Here is a 7,442-nt window from a genome sequence, read left to right as displayed (position 1 = left end):
CTCACCCAAGACCAACTCAAAGAGAATATCATTAGGAATGTATTTATTTTAATTAGTTCCATAGATAACATGACACTCAAGGATCTCAGAGCTAAGAGCCACAATTTTAGGGATATGCCATCTTGAACAGACCAACTTATTTTCCTTATTTCAGAAACCAGATGGCATACAATTTGGTTCATGAGCATCAGGATTCTAGGGGAAAGGACAAAGAAGATGACTGGCCAGCCTTCCTCCCTTTCCACAGCCCTTTTATTTGGTAAATAATACAGGAAAAGTTTAACCAGATGCCTTATTTTTTTAAATCAACATGGAATCTACACATCTAATAAGTCAGTCTGCCCCAAGCCCTAATTAACAAAAATGACAATTCCATGTAACAGATATCTAGGATTTTATATTTCACCAACATTTTCATGAGATTGTTTTAAATTTTCAGCCTAACAATAGTCCTTGACGTAGGTATTGTTATTATCCTAAACTGTGAGGAAAAATAATCTCACGTTACTGCATCATTCAGTACTATTTAGTAACAAGTGACATAATGCCAACTACATCTCATGAAAGAAAAGAGAGCAATTCATTGGCCTCAAGACTCCATACTTTGGATAGACAGGGGCAGAGTAATAATGTGTCTCCTGGTTCCAGAACTGAAGGGCATTTTCTAATCTTCCTCCTCTTCCACCTCCTCCTGTCTTCCTCTGCCTATCCTGGGTCAATGAACAGGGGTGAGATGGGGTTTTCTCAATGACAGACTCTCCAGAATCCAATGAAATGAGAGTATAATATAGCAGCTCTCCAATGGACAGAGGCAAAATACATACAGATCACTGCAGAGACAAATATAGGAAATATTCATTAAGTTAAAAAGCTTATGTACTGGGGTGCCTGGGTGGCTCAGTCGGTTGGGCATCCGACTTCAACTCAGGTCATAACCTCACTGTTCCTGAGTGTGAGCCCCACATCGGGCTCTGTGCTGACAGCTCAGAGCCTGGAGCCTGCTTTGGATTCTGTGTTTCCCTCTCTCTGTGCCCCTCCCCTGGTCTCTCTCTCTCTCTCTCTCTCAAATAAAAGATTAAAAAAAATTTTTTAAAAAGCTTATGTACTTAGGGTCTTCTGGGTTCTTTGGGGCCAGAAGAATCTTGAAATTGTAGAGCACCCACACAGGCTTTGATACATGCTTTAGACATTTTTGTTTTGTTTGTTTTCTGGAAGTCTCACAACTATCCTCAAATTTGAAAGTATTGTTAGAACAGATCTATGGTCAATGATGAAAGTATCTAGACAGAACTTTGCTTCATGGTGTACTGGGGGGGGAAGAAACTCTGCCAACGTGGCCATACTATTTGATATGGCTGTACAGATCATTATGCCTCCGAATACACTGGTGGTACCGTTATGTACTGGACCATCAATGGAGCCTTCCATACAAAATTAAGATATTGTCTTTGCAGAAAATCTTAATCAACATTTTCCTGGTGTCCAAAGAGGTGACACTGTGATTGCAAAAAACTCTAGTGTTATTTGTAAGACTATTTGGTTTAGAAGGAAACAAAATCCTCACCAACAGTCCATCAGATTTATTTAAAAGCCATGATGACAGGCCAACAAGTCATGTTTGGTTAGAAGGTTACGATCTACAAGGTTCTACAGATTCCAGGAATTATGGAACTACTCCATATGGATTACTAGGAGGATCTGTCTTCTTAAGATTTGGCTTCTGAGCAACTTTGGATTTCCAAGTGATGGCCCTAATGGCCACAGATTTTGTGATGATTAAAAAAAGCATCTATTGGGGCGCCTGGGTGGCGCAGTGGGTTAAGCATCCGACTTCAGCCAGGTCACGATCTCGCGGTCCGTGAGTTCGAGCCCCGCGTCAGGCTCTGGGCTGATGGCTCAGAGCCTGGAGCCTGTTTCCGATTCTGTGTCTCCCTCTCTCTCTGCCCCTCCCCCGTTCATGCTCTGTCTCTCTCTGTCCCAAAAAATAAATAAAAACGTTGAAAAAAAATTAAAAAAAAAAAGCATCTATTTGTCTGATCTGATACTGTCTCCCCTTCATGTGATTTTATTGTTGCCACTGAAACCATGTACTTATGTACTTACCAATAAATGATTCACTATACAAAAACAAAACAAAAAAAAAAAGCTTATATCCATCCGATTACCAAACACTGCCATGTTGCCATACTGAACACTTAACTACTCTACAGATGTCAACCATACTAACCAAATAACTTTAACACAGAAAATAAGACCCCAGACAAAGCTTACTAGACCCAGAATGGAAATTTCTGCTTGAATGGTTCAGGGTATACAAGTGTGATAGGTCACTGTGATTCAGGTTGGTGAGTGAGAGCCTGGGCTAGTTGGGGATGGAATCAGAAGGGGACAAGATTAAGCCAGGAGTAAACTAAGGATTGTAGGAGGAACTTGAACTCACCTGGGGCTTGTAGTGCCAGAAAGTAGTAGAGACAACTGCAGGGCAGTGTTTTAGTGTCCTGGGAAGGTCTGGAAAAGACCCACAGAGCAGGTGCCTCCTGAGCTCAGAATTGATGGAGAGGAGGAAGTGGTCATTGCATATATCTAGAAGAGGAGGGTGTCAGGCAGAGGGAACAGAATGTGGAAACCCTACACTAAAAGCATGCCTGGAAGCTTCCAGGAAACGTAAAATGAAGCCAGTGTGACTGGGGCAATGTGAGATGAAGAAGGCATTTAGAACGTGAGACAAGAGGCATCATGGGAGGTTGCAAAGGTCATATAGGGCATGGTGACAATGTACTGGATGGGAAATTTGTGCAGGGCTCCAACGGTGGAGTTATCTGATCGGACCTGCACTTCATAATTTTTCTAATTTTTTAAAAAATCCAAATTAGTTAACATATAGTTGGTAATGATTTCAGGAGAATTTAGTGATTCATAACTTATATATGATACCCAGTGCTTATCCCAACAAGTACTCTCCTTAATGCCCATCACCCATTTAGCCCATTCCCCCACCCACCTCCCCTCCAGCAGCCCTCAGTTTGTTCTCTGTATTTAAGTCTCTTATGGTTTGCCTCCCTCTCTGTTTTTATCTTATTTTTCCTTCCCTTCCCCTATGTTCATCATTCATTCAGAGAAAGATAAATACATGATTGCACTCATATGTGTAATTTAAGAAACATGCCCTACACTTTTAAACAATCCTTCTGGGGGCCCCTGGGTGGCTCAGCGGGTTGAGCACCCATCTCTTGATTTCAGTTCAGGTCATGGTCCCAGGGTCATGGGACTGAGCCCCACGTCAGGTATGCTAAGTATGGAGCCTGCTTAAGATTCTCTCTCTCTCTCTCTCTCTCTCTCTCTCTGCCCCTCTTCCCTGTTCACACACTCTCTCTCTCAATAAATAAATAAGAATAAATAGACAGATAGATGGATAGATCCTTCTGGTTTTGCTTTAATTTCGTCCTAGATCCACTAAAAAGGTGGCAATAATTTTTTTTTTTTTTAATCTCGGACACTTCCCATTTCCTAAACGGCTATGTCTGCGTTTTCAATGAAGCCTCATCCATCTCTAATTTTGTTACATGGCGATTACATGGGCTGTGTGAAGAAAATGAAGCAGAGAATTCCTGTCATGTAATTATATTTTAAAAGCCGAGTAATAGCAGCTCCTTTTATTAGCATTAACAATTAGCAGACCTCTTTCGCTCTGGCTGTGATAAAGAAATCCCTTGTAAGGATTCTGTGGAGCCAGTTTTACATGTCACACTCACATGAATAATGGAGCTAATGTCACGGGGAGCTGATGCAGGCATCCTTCATTAAAAAATACACAGGAGAGGAAAAAAAAATAATTTGGCAGATAATCATGAAAACACCACCCGTGATTAGGTGCTTCGTATGCCCAATCATTTTCTCGATTGACTGAAAACTCATTCTTGAGAGTAGAGGTCATGTCTCATGCCTAGAATCATACAATGTTAAAGTTGAAAGGATCCTAGAAATGATCTCAGCATCCGGAAATTCAGAAGCTTCAGGGGCTAGGTAGATGATATAAAGTGAGGGATAATGCCACACGGGGGACAGGTGAGCCAGGAAAACACAAACCAGGTCAAAAGCAAACAGGTAAGATGCTCCAGGAAGGAAGGCAGGCCCGCTATTGCCAGGGCCTCTGACTGGTCAGGATGCTGCCTCTTAAAAAGAACTTCTATAAATATTTACAGTTTACCTTAACAATATTTGGTATTTGAATGCCCCCCCCCCCACATACACACACAAGTACGTTGACACACACATATGGAGACAGGACTAAATAAAACACAGATATCTTCCAAACTAAATAGGGCGCCTAGGTGGCTCTGTCTGTTAAGCGTCTGACTTGGGCTAAGGTCATGATCTCACAGTTCATGGGTTTGAGCCCCACGTCGGGCTCTGTGCTGACAGCTTGGAGACTGGTGCCTGCTTCAGATTCTGTGTCTCCCTCTTTCTCTGCCTCTCGCCTGCTCATGCTCTCTGTCTCTCAAGAATAAATAAATAAATGTTAAAAAAGAAGTTAAAGAAAAAAAGACTAAATAAGACACATATATTTAGAGGACTGGGGGCCCCAGGCTCCCACTTTGCACCTGACTGCAGTCCAGCTGAGCTGAGTCCTAGAGAAAGGACATAACTGACTTCTCCAATAGCATTCCAACAAGTTAGTGACGAAGTGACTTATATTTTGGGGTCTCTCGTAACTCTCAACATAAGGCTTTATTCTACACTAGAAAAATCACCTCCAGATCACTGTTAAAGACATTTGGATGAATTATTCTGGCTTAAGTTTTTATTTTCCTAGATTTAATGACTGAGTCCTCGAGAATGCAAGTGACTTTAGCAAGGATGCACAGGCACTGAGAAGCAGAGATAAATCTAGAAGGTGGTCTGGTATTCTTTCTGTTTTCTAATTGCGTATGTTGTGCATGCCAGAAAATGACGCCTGATTATCAATAGTCAAGGCCTTGGAATGTACTTTAGGTTCTTTTCACATTGCAGCTCCAGCCCTGAGAGCAATCATTATGCACCACATGTGCATGTGGGTGAAGTTGGGACCAGGTGTACCTGTGCCCGCGCAGAGGAAGCCCTGGAGATGCCTGGCCTTTCTGGCTCCTAGAGAGTTAGTGACTTCATATTAGCAGGTGACAGCTTATTATCCTGAGCCCTTACCTGTGGTCAAGTTCATTTTTAAAGCCAGTGCCAAACAACTCTATGCTGCAGCAAACCCGTCTCACCCTTGAAGTTAACTATCCTAAGACATGTTCATGGACCGGTGAAAATGAAAACATAATACGAGCTTAAAATATGTTAAAGGAAGATGCAGGAGATAAGGGTAAATTTTTTTTTTTCTCCAAAGCAAATTGTGAAAAGTCTTCACAGTCAAGCTAGCAAGTAAGCAGCAAATGTCTCATGAGCTACAGAATGGGATGGCCGGGTGGCCTTTAAGAGGATGCATCCAGAAGACACGTGAGTGATAAAACAGAGGAGGACTGTGCTGGGGACAAGGCCGTCACTAGCTGGTAACTGCAGAATGACAGCGATGACCAGAATTAGAGCTACGGCAATGAGATCGGGAAGGACAGGACTGTTTGCATTTGATTGTTTCCATCCGTCCCGCTGCTTCTGGGATCCCTTTCCAACATGGCCACTCTGCATTCGGCAATTTTCAGAGCCCCTTGGATCACAATGCGACTCTGATTTCCTCTATCCATGTTTGTGACACGTACTTAACCTGCACGTGCTCCAATCCTGTTTTGTAATGTGTCCCTTGTTTTTTTCTTGCTTAATGCACGTCCCTGGGACAAAGATCTTGGCCTTCTCTAGGAGGCAGCCTGGGGAGCCCAGGGCAACCTTCTCAAAAGGCTGCTGATTCAACCTGACATCAAGCTACCACTGGAAAACAGGGACTGTATCTCAAACTTGCTTGAATAATTTAGGTGCCCACCTCCCTAAATCAGAGTGATGCAACACTAGGAGACCATGATTTGCTTTGGAGACATTCCCACACTGGGTCACTCAACTTGGCAAATTTAATTTGTTCTCGAGCAAGACAACTTGCGGTCTTGACAAACAGAGCCTTGGGTCCACAGCCCTCTATCAGAGGCCCCCTGTCTCCATCCTTCATCCCTTCTAACAACCATCCCCTACCCACTCTGCACACTCCTATCACTGTGCTTGACAGAGTGGAAAAGACATGATCTTTAGAGACATACAGACCCGGGATGGATTTCCAGCTTAACCACCAACTGCATGGCTTTGGGCAGTAGTTTCAACCTTAATAAATGGAGAGAAAACAGTAGATGCATTGCATGCTCTTTTGGCGAATGACGTGAGCCCAAGTTTGCAAGATGTCTAGCTCGTTGCAGTTAATTGAATTAAATGTTATGTTTAATCACATTTTCCTGGTTTTCCCTATACTTTCTCTCATCCCCCTTTTCTTGGGCGGGATCTCCATTCTCTCTGCGTCTGCATTTGGCTTAGATTCTGTCTCTTCCTGGCAGTCTTAGCCCACCAAGAATGTGTCCTCTGTTTCCTGTTCTCTTTCTCCTGCTGAGGCTCTTTATATTTGGTTAGTCCTGTTCTCTCCCCACACATCTCTCCGAGTGCCGCCCTCCTGTTCTCCTTATGTATTGCTACCTGCTCTGCTATATGCCTCTCTTTTCACTTAGTGCCCTTCCTTCTCTGTCCATCTTTTGTCAGTTTCTCTCCCTCACTGCTAGTGTTTGGACCTGGACTGTACGTGCCTCTTTCCTTGGATGTCCTTGCATCCCTGAATATCTGATGTTTGCACCCTGCATCCCGTTCTCTCCTGCTCATTTGGTTCTTACCCCCTCTCACTGTTTGCCTCTCTTCCTCTGTCTTCTTCATCTGTCTCCCCTTCAAATGGAGCGCCAACCCCTTAGTGCGTGCTACATTCTCAATTTACCAGGGTTGAGTTGTTCGGGAATGACACACGATGGTTTCTGTGGTTTGTTGTGACCTTGACTTCCCCTTGGATGATCTATGAGCTGCTGTTCCATTTGCTCCCATTTGCACGAGTCAAGTCTCTGTTGGTTTTTGAGGCCTGTGCTCCAGAACATTGCTCATCAGTGTGGGTTTCATATTTTACGCACTATGAATATCATGCCCAGAAGCTCACAATCTTTCACCACAATGTAGCAGGTGACACAAATAGAATTTGTGACAAAAAAGAAAACAAACCTAAAAACATGTCACTGTTGAATGAATAATAAAAGGTCAAAAATTTTGTGGGAGAAAGATGAAAAGTTGTAGGTTGGAAATATAAAACATTATAGTGTGCCTTCTAGACGGAGGTCACACATTTAATGCAATCTCAGCCCCACTTTCTACAGGAAAAGACTGACAGTCAGAGAGAAGTGTCTCGTCCAGAATGGCACTCGATGCTGGCAAGTGCATGAGTTGGGATTCAA

The 7,442-nt window shown here is 43.1% G+C and overlaps 1 pseudogene; it reads left to right on the top strand.

Annotated features, from left to right (window-relative positions):
- The first annotated feature begins 1,299 nt into the window (after positions 1-1,299).
- Positions 1,300-1,780, top strand: LOC115506527 (annotated as a pseudogene).
- Positions 1,781-7,442: the final 5,662 nt, after the last annotated feature.

Source organism: Lynx canadensis, chromosome F2 (assembly GCF_007474595.2).
Source record: "Lynx canadensis isolate LIC74 chromosome F2, mLynCan4.pri.v2, whole genome shotgun sequence".
In the NCBI taxonomy this organism is placed as follows: domain Eukaryota; kingdom Metazoa; phylum Chordata; class Mammalia; order Carnivora; family Felidae; genus Lynx; species Lynx canadensis.
This window is presented reverse-complemented; position numbering and strand designations above follow the sequence as displayed.